Raw genomic sequence first — 17,516 nt, forward strand, 5'->3', positions numbered from 1 at the left:
TAAAGATGTCACAAATTTTATGACAGTCTTTATTTACTTTCACTTAGCCCCCCCAAAACAAGTATGACTTCCAGATTTGCTACAAAGTGAGTAAAAAAGCATGAAATATAAACCAAACTTTGATTAAGAGCCTGATTCTGCTGATTAAAATCAGTGGCCAAACATTTTCATGACTCCAGAGATCAGATTTGAACCTTTACTGCGCTGGACCTGCTCCAAAACCCACTAAAGTCAATCAGAGTTTTTCTTTTGAGCCCGGTCACTGGGTGTCTGTCTGCCTTTTTCTCTCTTAAATTATAAATCACCAGGAGAAGTTTAATCTTGCAGTTTTCAGTGCCAGTGTGACATTTATTTTAACTTCAGCTGTTGACAAAGCACCCTGCATCCTGCATTTCCCTGCTGGCAATCACATGTCTATTCTAACTCATATGTTACTTTCTGTCAGGGATTTTATTTTATTTGTTCTCTACTTACTGCCATCCACTTCTCCAACCCTCCCTTTTCATCTGTCCATCGCATTTGGCAGCAAGAAAAATGGATCTATTTTGCAATACCAATTTCAGTGCCACTTGCCAGTCCAAATAAGAGTTGTGTATCTAACACACCATACAGGGTCTCAGTTTCTGGATTTTGTCACAAGAGCTGTATTTTCTCAGCAGCTTATTAACAGCGTGTGTTTGGGGTGAAAATTAAGCAAATGGAAAAAGGATGTCACAGCAAGGAGCTGTGTTGCAACACTTAGGTTATTATATTGCATTAAGTTAAACAAAGACTGTTTAGCCATGTTATGACTATGATTCTCATTCATTCCAGTCCCTTAAGAAAATGTATTTGAAAAGAGGCAACTTTGCTCAGTCAATTTCCCTTTGGTCAAAATGCTCCCAGGTGCCACTCTTGTGAATTTGACAGGGAAAAAAAATAATTGTTAAGGGGGAGTAGAGCTTGGGGAGGGGGGCAGGGTGAAGATTGCCATAACTCTGCTGATGCCAAGAATAAGAAGAATAATGGGAACTGTTACAGATCGGAAACTTTCTTTTGGTCATTTATCAAGCCTATATTATTTTCTCATCTTTCACTGTCTTTGGAGCGCGTGTGTCAGCTGAACAAAAAAAGTTACAAGAAATCTTGAATTGCACTCCACTTTTTGCCAGAAAAATGTGCTGACCATCTATCGTGTGCCTGAGGTCAACCATGCAGCTGTTAAACAGGCTCTGCATCCATAAATAGTCCTTGGACAAGGTGAATAAGGGAAAAGCAACTGATGTATCTACCTGGACTTGTGCAAAGCATTTGACAGTCCCCCGCACAACATCCTTGTCTCTAAATTGGAGAGACACAGATTTGGTGGATGGACCACTTGGTGGATAAGGAATTGGCTGGATGGTCGCACTCAAAGTGTTGCACAGTCAACAACTCGATGTCCAAGTGGAGACCAGTGACGAGTGGTTGTCCTCAGGGGTCAGTATTGGGACCAGTGCTGTTTAACATCTTTGTCGGTGACATGGACAGCGGGATTGAATGCACCCTCAGCAAGTTTGCTGATGACATGAAGCCATGTGGTGCGGTTGACATGCTGAAGAGGGAAGGGATGCCACCCAGAGGGACCTTGACAGGCTTGAGAGGTGGGCCCGTGCGAACCTCATGAAGTGCAACAAGGCCAAGTGCAAGGTCCTGCACGTGGGTCGGGGCAATCCCAAGCACAAATACAGGCTGGGCAAAGAGTGGATTGAGAGCAGCCCTGAGGAGAAGGACTTAGGGGTGTTGGTTGACAAGAAGCTCAACATGACCCAGCAACGTGTGCTTGCAGCCCAGAAATCCAACCGCCTCCTGGGCTGCATCAAAAGAAGCATGACCAGGAGGTCAAGGGAGGTGATTCTCCCCCTCTACTCTACTCTCATGAGACCCCACCTGGAGTACTGTGTTCAGCTCTGGGGCCCCCAACGTAAGAATGACGCAGACCTGTTGGAGTGAGTCCAGAGGAGGACCACAAACATGAACAGAGAGCTGGAGCACCTCTCCTATGAAGACAGGCTGAGAGAGTTGGGGTTGTTCAGCCTGGAGAAGAGAAGGCTCTGCGGAGACCTTATAGCAGCCTGCCAGTACCTAAAGGGGGCCTACAGGAAAGCTGGAGAGGGACTTTGCACAAGGCCATGTAGTGACAGGACAAGGGGTAATGCCTTTTAAACTGAAGGAGGATAGATTTAGATTAGATGTAAGGAGGAAGTTCTTCACTGTGAGGGTGGTGAGGCACTGGACCAGGTTGCCCAGAGAGGCTGTGGATGCCCCATCCCTGGAAGTGTCCAAGGCCAGGTTGGATGGGGCTTTGAGTAACCTGGTCTGGTGGAAGGTGTCCCTGCCTGTGGCAGGGGGGTTGGAACTAGATAATCTTTAAGGTCCCTTCCAACCCAAATCATTCTATGATTCTATGTGACCTGTTAACAACCAGGCAGGTGGGGAGCTGTGTCTTGGCTTCTAAAACACACCCTGCTTGTGGCCTACTGATAATTGCACATCTCATCACAACAGCCACATTGTTTCAGACTCCATCCACCCATCCATCCATTTCTCATGTGTGAGCTGAACCCAGGGCTGATCTTGAGTGGCATCCAACAGAGAAAACTCACCCAGCTTCAGGGCATGAAAAAATGGACAACACTACACAATACGTGTTGTTAAGCTGTGAAACTGCTTGCCACAGGAAACTGTGGATACAAAGAGATTTAGAATTAGCTGGATAAATTCCTGGAAGCAAAATTCACCAGGGGCTATTAAATACAAAGACACTATGTCTGGCTCCGGAAGTCCCAGCACCACAAATCACTGGCCCTGAGCCATGATCTGCATGCCCTGTTCTGATATCCTCCCTTAAGTACCTACTACGGCTGGCTACCCATTGGGCTGGATGGATCTTTGGTCCTAACCAGTTTGGCCATTCCTGTGTTTTTGTACTAATAGATGAGCTGGGACTGAATATCACATTTGGCACTAATGTCTCTGCATTCACCCAGCAGCATTTCTATCACTAGCACTCTCCAAGCTGCTTCTGCCACGACATCTGGACATCACGTAGCACCTGAAGCACATTAAGCTTTTTCAGCAGGTAATAAACCCCTGGATAGTGTACGGCAGGCGAGCCCCAGTCTCTAAATACCCACCACGGACATTGCTTTCTCCAGCAATTGCCAAAGCCTGGTTTAGATTAAACTACTTCAGACCAGCCACTGCAGAAGGGCAAGGCTGGAAAAGGAAGTCTCTCTTGTTTTGTTTGAGCTCTTTTTTCCCCGCTGATTGGTTGTTTTGAGCTTGTTTGTTTTTTGGCAAGTTATTTAAAGGACAAATATAAGGCTAGACAGCTGAATGCATCAAGAAGGTCAGCCAATTTCTCAGGCTACTGTCTTTTTCCAGCTGTTCCAGATGAGAAAAAGGATCAGGCAGGGCTGTATCTCCCTGGTTGCTTTCCACAACGTAAAGTAGACTTCTTTGATATAAAGCAAGGGGTTAGAGAGGTTGGAGGATGCTGGGGTGGCGATGCTATAGAGGACACCAGCAAGACCCCTCTCCCTGTTGGGCAACTGCTCTTTTCAGAGCCATTCCCACTGTCATATATCCAGGATCACTGTCTGTCAGAGTCCTGAAACAGAGCTGTGCTGTTCATCTCTGGGTCTGGGAATTATATGGGCCTGGAGCCTTCCTTCAGCATCTGGCTTCCCAAACTCCATGTACTATAGGGAAGTCTGGGCCACAGCAGTGGAAAGCTCCTTGTGAGACATGAGTTGTGTCAGACTGTCCCCTGCAGCCCTCTCTCTGGAGGGTACTACGCACAGGTTGCCCAGCCCCACCAGTGTACAACCCAGTGTATGAGCACAGATGCGCCAGATCACCATGAATAGGGGCAGGTGAAGCACAGCATCCTTTTCGCACATCAGATTTGGGGGACAGGGTTGGCCTCAGAGGAAGGTGACACTTCTACTTCAGCTGGGTCTCCCAGGGATCACCTGGGAATTATTCCCCTTTTGTCCTGTTTCTTGTCCGTAAGTGGGGTAGCTTAGCCTGGAAAGGGTTGCATCAAACAAGCTGATATATGAAGGAAAGAAGGGAGGAAGGGAAGTGAGAAAGGAAGGAATGAAGGCAGAAAGAAAGAAAAAATGTAGGAGAAAGAAAAAAGAAAAAGAAAAAAGAAAAATAAAAAGAGAAAAAGAAAGAGAAAGAAAAAGAAAAAAGAGAAAGAAAAAGAAAAAAGAAAAAGAAAATAGAAAAAGAAAAAAGAAAAAGAAAAAAGAAAAAGAAAGAGAAAAAGAAAGAGAAAAAGAAAAAAGAAAAAAGAAAAAAGAAAAAAGAAAAAGAAAAAAGAAAAAGAAAAAGAAAAAGAAGGAAAAAGAAGGAAAAAAGAAAAAGGGACACCCCCCCAAGCAAGTATGCATTTCTGATGACAGCTGCACAAACGTGCCTTAGTCCAGCAGATCTCTCAATTAAAATCAAGCCACCCTAATTTAAGGAGAAAATAAACACAGGCCTGATGTTATGTGCTTTGCTTTCAAAAGGAATCAGCCTGAGGAGAGGCAGCAGGGCCCTTAGGTCGGGAGGGCTGGTTGTAAGGGAGAGGCAGGTCTTGCTGCATCAGCTGCCACCCCCCGATGCTGAGACGGAGCCGAGCGGCACTTTGCACCCCTGCAGCAGTGGGGGGACCTGGGGCAGAAGGGCCCCCCCACTGCAGTGGCTCTGGGGATGAGGGGAAATGGCTGGTCTCGGATAGGTCTGAACCACTGAAAACTGGAGCGGAAAGTTCAGTGCAGTGACTCACTGCTCCTTTTTGACTGAGTCCGTATCAACCAGAGGCTACAAGGGAGAGCTTTGGACAGTCTCTGCCCTGACACTGTCCCTTATGGTGAAGAGCTAGGAAGTTCAAGGCACAACCATGTTTTCTCATGTTTTCCTTCTCCCACATTTTTAATTAAACATGAGGGCACTTTCTTTGCACATAGCTATTCTAAAACTACTGGTGAACAACATGAGGGGCTGCTTTTTGAGCAAGCAAGCTAAGAGTACCATTCACATGGAATCCACATGGTGCAGTGCTCTGGCTCTACTGTAGTGCTCCTGCACTCTCCAGGATGGGAAAGACGAGTGCTCCCATAACTGCTTGATGGCTACATCCCTACCTGGGTATAGCGAAACTTTCTTGAAAGCTCCTGTTCATCCTTCTGCTGTTGTCTTTTTTCCTCTTCTCACTCTACTCATGGTGAAATAAAGAATCACCACCCGCCTTTGGATAAGAAAATAGCTGAAATCAAATGAGTTAGCTCACAGACTGAGGTCCCGCTGTGTCTCCCATGCTTGTCTGATGAAACTATTCATGGAACAGTAGACACTCTCTGTGCCACTTAGGGACCAGATAACATGGCATAGGCAAACCTCTATGATTAATCCTGGGGCTCTTGCAGACCTTAGCCTGCACAGTGGGAAGTGCTACTGTGTAGTGGTGGAAGAAACCAAAAATCCAGCAGCACAGGGATGCAAAGGTCCAAGGGTCTGGGGAACCGTAAAAGGCTCACTTGCCAAGGCTGGACATCTAAAATGCCCATTTGCTGCACAGAAGGAATCTGCCTGAAGTTTCAGGGGAGAAAAAAAGAAAGAATTTAAAGAGTGTAACAACAGGAAAAACATGTGAACTCTTCAGCGTAAGCTATCATGGATTCGGCTCTGGATTCCAGACAGAGGTTCAAGAGATCAAAGCAGTAGCAACCAGAAGGGGCAAACCAGAGACAGCACAGAGATAAAAGAAGAGATGAAAGCCAAAGAAAGCTTGGATAGGAGGCTGACGTTGGTAAATGAGGAACTGGGGTTGGATTAAACTGGTAGTTCTTGATGTGTTGTCTAGTCCCTTTTTTGGCTCCATCGGTTTCTGCAGGACTGAAGCGTTGGGGGTGGAGGGAGGTGGGGGAGGAAAAACGGTATTTCCATTTTTTGTCCTTGCCAAGAAAAGCTTCTGCGCGTGAGTCATCTCTGTGCTGCCCATGGAAGGCTGCAAGGAGCCAGGACAGAAAGTATCGCCCTGGGGGTAAAACACTGCTCAGGGGGACAGTGGACCCAGGTTCAGCTGTGCTGCAGGCTCCCCAGAAGTCACCCCGGTGGGACATACCACCTACTCTTTGTCTTACATGTTTGTGCAGGGGCCCAGTTGATGCACAGTGCTTCCTTACACCCTGGGATCAGGTGTGGATCTGGCCCTCAGGCAACAGGGGACTTTTTTAAGCTGATGGGGTATCTCTGGGAATTTTATATATTTTAATATGGAGTGTTCCTATTGCCTGGCCTGAGAGCATAATGCAAGTAGTTGCATTAGCAGAGCCCATCATGGCCTCTTGACAGAGGATCAAGAATAATCAATAATTATTCAGTCAACCCATCAGGGAATGGGTGGATCCTCTCACTTCTCCAGCTCCTCAAAGAAGGCTCCTCAGGGTGAGCAGGTGGGGCTGATCACTTCCCACAGCTGCCCTGTGTGAGCTGGGATTTGTATTTCTCCCTTCTGTGAGACAGCTCACCCAGGCCATCAGCTGGGAGAAGGAGGAGGAAGAAGATAGAAAAGAACAAGGATGTCTCAGAAGAGGATTGGAGCTGGAGCAGGGCTCGTGGCATGGCCCAGTGAGATGCTCCTGTTGCAGGATTGACTGGGATGGAGGGAGGCACCTTTCTGAGCAGTGGAGCCCGAAGACAAAAGGAGCAAGTGGTAGTAACAGGCTAATGCTCGCTTCTGAGCCTGGTGCTGTGGAGAACTGCTGCAGCCCAGCAGTGCGATGTGTTGTGGGTGAGGCTTTGGTGCAGAAGGGGAGCAGGGATTGCTCCTGTACTCTGAGCTACTCTGCCCAAAATGCATTTGGGGACTGGCTGAGACCTGCATGAGCAAGTCTGAGGTGGGATCAGGTTAGAAAATGAGATCTAAATGACTCTGTGGTTTGAGAGGTTGAGCTTGGGGTGGAGGGAGGAGAGATGTGGCCTATGAATTGGTTGATTTCTTTTTTTTTTTTTTTTTTTTTCCTTTTTTTCCTATGCATGGAAAGATAAGCACTGTGCCCTTCCCAGCCTCTTCTCTCTGTCCTTGCTGGGGCTCCTAATGCATTCACCCCCTACTTGGGATGAAAAGCGGGAAGGTCACATCCCTGCTCGGTGGTGAGACCATGCCTGTGCCAAGGTCACCCAGTATTTGCAAGCTGCACTCGTAAGGCCAGAGAAAACCCAAATTTCCCTCCGTGCCGCAGTGGAGCGGCACCTCAGCGATCTCCAGCTGCCATCTGCTGGTAACTGCGCCGTGCCGGAGCGGGACAGCCAACGCTTCTCTTCTGGACCTTGCCCTGCCTGGTGCAAAGGCTGGGCATCCTTGGGGGGACTAGGGATGTAGAGCAGGAGCTGCCGGCTTCCCACGCCACTCGGGGCAAAGCAGTGCGTGAGAGATGGCAAAGAGCTACCTGAACGAAAGGAACCTTGTTTCAAGGTGCGTGTGGGTGAATCAATCCCGTTACAGCAGAGCACTGAAGGACAAGCAGGGTTTAAGCGCTGCAGTAAACTTGATTTTTATTGGAGACTAATTTTTTTCTGGAGAGATATTAAACCCGCCTTGGGGAGGCGGGGAAGAGGTGGGAAACAATCTGTTAAAACATGTTTTTGCTGCTTTCTGGTCACTTAGGCACAGAAAAGCAAGTTAGCAAAAAGTGAAGTGGTAATTAAGAGCTTGGGTCTTTGACTAGTGGGGTTTGGTTTTTTTGTTTGTTTGTCTTTAATTGAATTGTGCAACTTCAGGGCTGTTCTGCTGCATATTTGCCAGAGAAGATACGAGTCAGATGGGTCCCAGGTCTATTGCGTGAATACTAACTGTCCCTCTCAGTGTCAACGGTAGGTTCATGGTGCTGTTTGCACCCCTGGCTGAGCCGGAAAAACCCTTTCCCTGCTCGCTGCCCTGCACTGCAACTGCCCCTCTTATCTCGGACCTTGTCAGGTATGTCACGTAACACAGTGGCCAGGCATGGCCTGTTGTGTGACCTGCCAGCAGGCATCCGTCCCCTCTGCATGCAGCCCAACACATCACCCCTTCTGCTTTGGGTTATAGTATAAAGCTAATAGGTATGCAAATGTCCCAGACAGCGCCAGGCCCTGTGACGCCGTTCTTGCCTCCCCTGCATGCAGGACTGTTGTAGGTGGGAGGCGAAAAGCCACAGATACTGCCAGAAGTGGTCTGAGGAATTTATTTCCCCACATTTGGAAGGGGGATTTCCTGGGGTGATCACAGGGGGGAGGTGGCAAGGTTCCATTGGTCCTTGTGAGCATCACATCCTAGTGGATGCAATGGTTAACACCAACTAAATGTGGCAGAGAACTAATAGTTTTGAATATGTGAAGTCCTTACAACGTTCATGAAAATAAATTATGGAGCAGAGGAGAAAGACCCTATTAGTCCTGCCAGCAAAGGAAAAATTAAAGTGTGAGCTTTAACCCTCATTAGTCAGGAGAGAATCCACAGCAGCCGTGTACTCTGACCACTAGAATGGATGTGTGAGACCTCACACCTCCCTCTGACCAGAGCCACCTATCCTAGGACGTACATCCAAAGGAAAGCAGATTTCATCAGTTTAATTGCTCACAGAAGAGCTTGTTTCTTGGGGTCTTCTTGGAGACCTGCCCTTGGAGCTGCAGCTTGAAAGGCTGCACATTGAAGAGCAGAGACTGTGCTAGGAGAGTGGGGGAGTGTAAGAGCAGGGCCTCAGCTGAGCACCAGTGTTGGCAATTCTCCTGTGGAACTGGTGAGGTTTATTGTTTTCCCTAAAGTCCCAGTTTCAGGAGTCATGGGATTGCAGTAAACATCCCAAATTTCATGCAAATATGAGACTTGCTGCTAGAACTCCTTGTGGTGGAGAAAAGTATAAAAATGCACCTTCTGGGAACAGAAACCAGAAGGAACAAAAAAGCTTCACTGTTAAAAAAGAAAAAAAATCTTCATGATATCTAAGCCAATATTGTTCAGCTGTGGCCCCCAACTCAAGAATTTTTAAGGCTTAGAGTTGGCAGTAAGGAAACTCCACTGATGCTTTGGCCAAGAATAAGGGCATTATTTCTTGTGTCCTGGCCAGTGTCCCAAACTGGATGATTCCCTTTCCATGTACTCAAAACCATCCCCTGGAAATCCAGCTCTGCATGGGGCTCTTTATCACGTTTTGTCCTCAGCTTCTCTGGGGCATCTCAAAACAGCAGCATCCTCCCACACTAAGCCTCATCACACTGTGCAAGTTGATGGCAGTAGTTTATCACATCTGATGTATTCCTGAGGATACAAGCTGCTTGACTAAGGTATAGGAGTCATATAAGTTGTTATTATTATTATTATTATTATTATTATTATTATTATCACGGTGAAGATTAGCATTGGGGGTGTTGCTGGAGAATGTCATAGTCTTTCTATCTCATTCTAATTTTTTTTTTTGTAGTGCAGCTAGCTTTGAAACTGGACCAAAGAGACTTTTTATTTTTATTTTAGTTTTGTTTTAAGAAATCTCAGCCCTGGAGGGAGCTGTCATTTTGGGATGCTGATTAGCTTTTGCAAGTTGACAGGGAGCAAGGCGGCTTTCTCTGTAGCGATCCCAAGTTCTTTCGCCTAATCAAGCCAACACTGCAGGCTCTGTGTGGAGGAAGTGTAACCCTATCTCACTGCCTGACAACTCATTCAGTTCCAGACTTTGTTTCCTCAGTCCCCACAAACTGTAACAAACCATTAAGTTTGATTCCTTCCCCCTCCCCGCCTTTGTTCTTTCAGCAACCATTTTGGCTCAGCCTTCCTTTCTGGTTCTTTTCCTTAAAGATAGCAACTCTGAAGACTGTACTTAGTTCATATATATCCTTCATCCTCAGAGCTTTTCGACATCTATTTTATCAACTAGTCAAAGGAAATGCAGCATCCTTCAAAAATTCTCCTTTCTACAAAAAAAAAAAAAAGTTGTATCTTATCTGTCCTGTTTGCTTTGAAAAATGTTCCAACTAGAAATGGATCAACAGGCTTTGCAGAAAGCTCTTGCTGAAGCTAAGAAGAGGGTCTTGCAGCTATAGGGTTTGACTCAAAAGACATGGATTTCATTTCCAGTTCCATGAGTCCGTAACATAGTGACTACAGGGAAGTGACAATGAAATACGGTTGTCTTTCATTGAGCCTGGATGTGAAAAGAAATTAGGCATGTTCATAGACCGCTCACTGGAGCAAGAGGAGCTGCTGCCCCAGACTCTCCAGGCTGCATTCAAGGGATGGTCAGCAGCCAAATCATCCTGGCAGAGATGCTTTCCGTGGGGCTGTGATGCAGTCAAGGGGATCAGACACTGAGTGAGGGAGCTGCATATGAGGGAGGGAAAGAAGGAGCGCAGAGGATCATGCACAAGGCCTTGTAACTTTAATAAAAGCCCTGCAGAGCTCTGGAACAAAGTGCCAGCTGGGAAGAAACCTTTCCTTGATTCCTTCTGTTGGACTTCAATATTTCTAAACAAGCAGGTTTGTACCAGACTTCACCTCCTGTTGAGAACAACCGCCAAACCCCCAAACATTGACTAATCTGTCACAAGGGAGAATGTCCTTATCCTGCCTCCTAACTCTAAAATGAAGGATCTAATTCTTCCTTGCTATTTTTTCCCTGACATGAAGAAGGAGGTTTTTCTAAATAGTTGCCAAGCGGAGATGGATCAAGCTGCTGATACCTCTCTGAATCTACAGTTCCAAAAGGTCCAGGCTGTTCACATCTGTGGTTTTGTCATGGGGCATTTTCTCTTGAAATAGGCCACACAGTGAAAAATTAAATGCATTGGATCACTTTTTAGTTGTGTGTAGGGAGTGCTTTTTTTTTCACAGACCACATATCAAAATCACACAGCAAAGACTGTTTTCTTCCCCACTGTGTGATCTGTAAAAGGGTTGTGCAAGGTCATACCATGAAACAGAGATAGGTATCCTATTACCTGCCCCACAGGAGCTTTCCAGGTGATCGTGCACCACTTCCAGTTTTACCAGTCTTGGCCTAAGTTCCTCGTGATTTTCAGACAATGGATTGCAGGAGAACATCAAAGGAAACCAGTTGTTCCTGTAGTACCTACCAAACATGCCCTTTGTAGCGGCTGTGAAGCGTTACCTTACCTGCTTTACTGTGGAGCATTACTGTCCCAGGCAGCATGACTTGCCTCCTCCTGCCCTCCCCCTTGGCTGACTGTCATCTTCTGAGGTGCCTGGAGAGGATAAAACGAGGTGGATACGTTCATACTGCAACTTCTCCATCTCTCTTGCGTGTTGATTTATTATTACTGAATCTTCATCTTGCTGGTGGTAACTAATGGTCACAGCTCACGACAGCCTCGGTGTGGAGCATCACCATGAACACACTAATTCACAGCTCAGATCGTAGAGCTTATATGGCTTTCACTTCCTTGGTGTTTCTCGGACCATCATTTCATTTGTACTCCAAACCTAAGCCGTCTTTCCAGAAAAGCAATACCCAGAGTCCTAATACAAACTACAAGTAGATCTCTTCATGTCTTAAATTCATTAAAAATGTTCTTATAAAAAGATTTATTCCCAGGGCTTTTACCCAGCCTTCTGCATGGAGTTGGCAAAGGCATCATGTAATAACTAAATCTTCATTAGTTATATCTGTTTGCTTTGTGCCTTCGTGACAATGATGAAAGCTGTAAATAAGTATATTGCCCCATCTTAACAAGGATAGCGTATCCATCAATAAGGACACTTACTCTGCTGAGATCTTTGCAAGGCTGTACAGGGGAGTAAATTAAAGGGAGAACAACATCCTTCATCTAAAGTGTCCTTGTTCTGTCACTTAATGTTTTACCCTTGCTAATATCTTTCAAAGTCTGGCTGTTAGTCAGAAAAGTCACTCAGTAAATGTGACATATTTTATCCAGCCTAAATCTACTTGGTCCTAGAATGATTTTTCTAGGCAGTCACGGCTTGGAAGTGCGACTTGAAACTCCTCCTGTGGCTTCTTACCTTAGTTTCCTAGCTGGGTGCATGAGGATGGAAGGGGCGACCAGAGGAGTTGTGGCAGCTCAGCTGAACGGGGAGGCACAAACCCTTGTTTGGGGTGGCAGAGGAGTCGTCTGGATAAAGGCAGATGGGATGAGACTCCACTCTCAGTAACGTTCGCTTCAGCCTAGACTGACTGGTTGGTAACACCATGCTTAGCGCAAGGCATCTCCTTTCACTTAACTCACGGAACTGTCCCAATTAAGTGCAGCAAAAGCTATATGCTAACTTAAAACTGCCCTGTATGTCAAGGCTATCCTTAATCTACACACAGGTGATGGGGTCACGGGTCCACAGTGCTCAGGCAGGAGCTACAGATGATCTTCAGGATAGACTGAGGAAGGGGTAAGCTCCCTGCTAAGAGGAAAGCCCAAACGAAGCACATCCCATGCGAGCCCACCTGCCTCTGCACCAGCATTGCATGCCTGCAACTGAGCAAACGCATGGGCCGCGGACCTCTCTCCCTCCCCAGGAGCAGTCTCCAGTGCACGGAGCTGGGAGCTTTCCCCCCGGTGTGATGGGCGCACGAAGGAGCCTGCCAAGGTACCGAGGTTCCCACCGAAACCAGCACCTTCCCTGGCTCTTCTGCACGGCGCTTATACCGCTGTCTTCAGCACAGGTACCCCTGACACACCCCAGGGTTAAACAAACAAACAAAATAATGCAAGGTGACTTGAAGCGATGGACTTGCTCCAGGTTTATGGGACAGTCCAGGAGTGAAAATCAGAGTGTGGCCTGCAGAGGGAAGAAAAGAGCCGTGGTAGCACTGCTGTGGCTTCCCGGGGGTCTGCTGCTTCCCGCTGCCACTGCCTGCTTCCCACCACGCTGTTCCTCCGGAGCAGGCTCTGAGCTGAATAGCTTGCCTTTAAACATTAAATACATTTAAAGCCCATTCATATCAAACCAAAATTAAACTGCTGAATTTCATTCAAGAGTCGTTCCCCCTGAGAAAGGGCTGAGAAGAATATAATGGTTAGCTGAATACCTCACCCATCCAGCACGCAGAAAAAAATCCCCCCAGGAGGTAAGGTGAGAAGTGAGGCTTGGCTATCGCCTTGCCTCATTGCATTGTTATCTGTATATAAGCCAATTTCTCAATCCATTTAGAAATTCACTAATTGTCATTGGAGCTGTTTGCTGATGACTGTGAAGTAGCTTCATAATGAAGAGGAAGTCCATTTATTCGTTAACATTTGCGAAAATAATTGCCTGTCACTTAACTGAACATCCTTTGCCCCAGAAACACTTGCTCTTCAGCACTTTTTTTTTTTTTTTTGAGCTGCACACTTTGAAATGCCACTTATAATTTCCAGTCCCTGAAGGGCTCATTCTCAGCTGCTGTGACATGAGTGAGGGAGCACACTCCACAAGAGGACACTAAACGTCCTGTCACTTTTGCTGCAGGGAGAGGAGAGTGTATTAACTGTGCTGCAGGAGGCCTCGGGCAGGCGGGTTGCAGCTCTGAGATACTGCTTAAACTCTGCGGTTTTACAGGGCTGCTGCTCCTCTGCAGCCTGCCCCACACCTCTGCCGGGCAGCATGGCAGGGCTGGGAGAAGCCGTGGCTGCAGGGCTCAGTGCCAATGAGCCCATCTCTGGCCAAGTAGTTGGGACACATGAAGTAGCCCCAGCCCCACCAGCTGAGCTCCAGAGGCTGTCTTCTGCCCCCCATTTGCTAGCCCTGCTCTCAGCCCTCACGAAGAGGAAAGAAAGACTGTGTGAAGCCAGGCATGCACCATGGAGTGAGTCCTGGAGGGATGAGGAAAGGTGTTTTGGGAGGTAGAGGAGCGGTGTCTCAGGAGGGGAATGGGGAGAGGATGGAGATCTGTATTCCTCAGCTCAGCCCTCTGTGCCCATTACCCCCACGAGTACAGCCAACACCTCCACCAGCCCCTGTTCGTGCCACGGGTGACACCCCACAACAGCTTTGTCCCCTGTGCTCACCGGCTTACCCCTCCCCACCATGCCCAGCACTTCCTCGGCCACCGCCACCTCTCCCACCAACACAGACAATGTAAGCCAACCTGTCCCTTAGCTTTGGGGAAGCAAAATTTAGCTTTGCCTACATGACTGAGAGGCTTTGAGGTGCTCTGCCTGCTGGAGAAGATGGGTTTGCTGTAGCACTTAACCAGAGCATTCGAGGTGCCTTGCCAGGTCCCCTGGAGATAAGCGGCAGCAAAAGAGTGTGCCTCCCCCAGAATCTGCCTGCTTGCACCTGCTGCGCTTATGTTGCTGTAATACCTTTCACTCCAATGGCCCCTTGCTTGTTTGTCAGCTGTGTTGAGTTTTATTGTTTCCTGGGCACGTGAATTCCCCCATCCGTTCCCAGGGCAAGGAGTGCCACGTCTCCTGGGGGTGGATAGCCGCCAATGTTGACTTAAGAGCGCGTGGAGCAGGAGATAAGCGCTGCCCCGCTGCGGGGGCCTGGCGGAGCCGTGCACCTCGCACCGTACACCGCGCTTCTCGCCGGGGGCTCCTGCCGCGGGGCCAGGAGTCAGGGCGAGCGTCACGCAACACCGGCATGCGTCATCCCCTCGGCTGCGGGCAGGGACGGCGGCCACGTCCCGGGGGGAGCGCGGGAGGAGCGCACCTCTGCGGCCGGCCCCGACGAGTGGTGAGCAGAGCAACTCCTGCTGAACAGGACCGAGGGCAGGAGGGCCACGAGACCGCCAAGCAGCTAAGAAGGGGACTGCTGCGGACGCACTCGAGGTATCGTCCGCGTTCAAGGTGCAGCTGCTGCAATCCTACCCAACTGCAGCAGCAACGGGGTTGGCCACTACGCCTTGGGATGATCTAGTCGGTGTACAACACTCGACAGGGTCCTGCCAGCGTAAGGCAATATCTTTCTAGGGGGTCCAACGGACTCGTGATAGCTCACAGCTGCTGGGAATGGCTTATTAGATGTATTTACTTTTCAGGGGTGCAAGCTTTCAAGTATTTGCAAGTGTTAATTGCTGCTGGTACAGCGTCTTGGGAAGGTGGGGTGAAGGGCTGGGCTCGGCAAATGCTTCAGATTGGGCTCCCCATGGGGAGCAGGATTCCTGGTCTAGGAAGCCTGGAGATACTGGCTCTGTTTGCTTCTTGTGCAGGAATTGAATGCATTTCAAGATTAGGCGACTGTCTTTTTGCTTTCGGGTGCTGCGGTGTTAAGAAGGAAAAGTGTGCGAGTGAGTGAAAATCAGCTCTGCACAGGGAGAGCTGCCTGTTTACACCAGGGGATTTAGGCTTCCACGTATTTAATTTCTGGTAACTGTACTTCAGCTTGTTGAAACATTTCAGTCTTGAAAAGCCTCTTGTGGGTAATGACACTATGGGGAGGTGCTGCTCCCAGAGAGCCTCAGGCGAGGGAGCAGGGTGGACGGGGGCCTTGCTTTAGCAGTGCAATTAATGAGCAAGTAGGTAGCCAGCATTTGCAAGAAAATGCTCGGGGAAGAGGGGGATAAAACAAAATGAGCGAGAGGTTTTGTTGCCTCCTTTGAAACCAAGAACAAGCAAAGCTCACCTAAGTTTAAAATGTCCCACCTGGTATGTCATGGGGTGAGGGACCACGGATGGCGGAGGGTGGGGGAGGTAGGAGATGGTTGTGCCTTGAGGAGCGGGGAACTGCCTGGAGAAGGCTTGTGCCCTGCAGCCAGCTCTGTAACAGCTCTGCAAATCGCGGTAGGAGCCTTGGGCAATCCTCCCAAAGCTGTCCCACCAAAGGAGCAGGGGGGCTGTGTGATCCACACCCTGTGAGGGTGGGTGGTGAGGGCTGGTGGTGTCAAGTAGAGCGGGGCTGGTGCTGGAGGGTCCTCACCTTGTCTCCAAACCAGGCTGGTGCCCTCAGCTGAGATGTCCTGTCCCCCATTGGCAGGTATGAGATAGCTGCAGACAGAGGTAACGGAGGGACCTTTGTGGCCATGTTGGAGCTTGAGTCTTGGTAGCTGGTGTCACAGTCAGAACCATGGGTGTCCCAAGTGTTCTCCTCTTTCTTTTAGCATCCAGCTAGAGCCCTTTATGATTTCTTTTCTCACAGGACTCAGGGTAAGCCCTGCTGAGCCTGCCAGGGTGGCAGCCCCAAACCAAAACTCTCCCAAGGACATCCATCATAGCCCCTGCCTTTTTGCCTGCTAGCCCAACCCCCTGCCCTGTCTTCTCCTACAGCAGCATCCCCTCCATAGGAGCTCTCAGAAAACGCCTCCAGCATACTTGTGATTCCCCTGGTGCTACTGCGGGTGGGGAAAGTGAGGCAGGGGAAAGTGACACTGTCTTGGAGGGGCATTCACAGCACCGTGGGCACTCAGCAGAAAGGAGAAAAGTAGCTCTTCCTCAGCTGGTGGAGAGAGAGGAGAGAGATCTCCGGAGGGTGACTTAGGCCAGCCGTGGTCTGGAGATGTTTGTATTTATCAGTTAAAGAGGAAATGGATGCCACAAGCCCTCATGGCTTTGAGGGTAGCGTCAGGACCCAAAACCTGTGGGAGGTGAATGTCTATTAGCATCATTAGGAACCGCACTGAGAAGCCAGGCCTGTGCCTGTCCGCCTGTCTCAGGCTCTTGGGTTATGACCATCAACTGAAGCACCCACAGGGACCGTCCTGGACTCCTCCCAGCACCTCTGAGCGGGGCCCTGGTACAGAGGGAGGTGGAGGCTTAGGTCCTGCCTGGCCCCAGCATTAAGAGGTGGAGACGGGCGAGACATCCCAGGCAGCTGAGAAATGACTCTGCTGTACCAGGCAGCTGGAGGGATGGGGAGGAGGACCTGCGACTCGCAGTTTGCTGCTGTGGTAGGGGACAGCCCCCTCCTACCTGCCCATGCCCCAAGACAGCTACTGCTCCTGCTGCCACTGCAGCTTTCCCGACTCATGTAGGTGACCCAGCATTGGCTCTGCTTGTCACGCAAGCAGCTTAACTACTTCGCTGCTGGCCACGTGCTTGCTGGAGAGCCTGCCAAGAAAACTGAGCTGTCTCCTCCCTGCACTTTCCCCTGTTGCTGTCTGCAAAGTGAATGTGCAGTGTAACACGTGCTCCCTGTCTGCTGACCATCCGCCGGGGCTGTGGGTCTCTCTGCAGCACGGAGTATCCCTGAGCTGCAGCACAGGATGGGGAAGGAGGCAGCTGGACCGAGTGAGGAAAAGGGCACCGGTGTCCTCACCTGCGGCTGGTCCTGCCCCTGGGGGGTGGGTGCAGGTGCTGCACCCATCCTGCACAGATCAGTATCCTTACCACCTGCACCAGGAAGAAAGACCAACTCCCCTCTATGGCAGCTCCTTTAAGGGGGAACTTTCCCCTATAGGGTGCTGTAGAGAAAGTGATATGAAAGAGGGGCAGGGGACAAGACAATGTGACACTTATCCATTTGCCATCCCAGTGGCTGACACCAACAGGTAAATGAGCAGGAGAGGGGACTGCTGGTAAAAGGACACAGGAGCATCTGGGAGGGATGCTCACACCACAGAGCTATGGAAAGGTCCTCACTG

Source organism: Harpia harpyja, chromosome 11 (genome assembly GCF_026419915.1).
Source record: "Harpia harpyja isolate bHarHar1 chromosome 11, bHarHar1 primary haplotype, whole genome shotgun sequence".
NCBI classification, from domain to species: Eukaryota; Metazoa; Chordata; class Aves; order Accipitriformes; family Accipitridae; genus Harpia; species Harpia harpyja.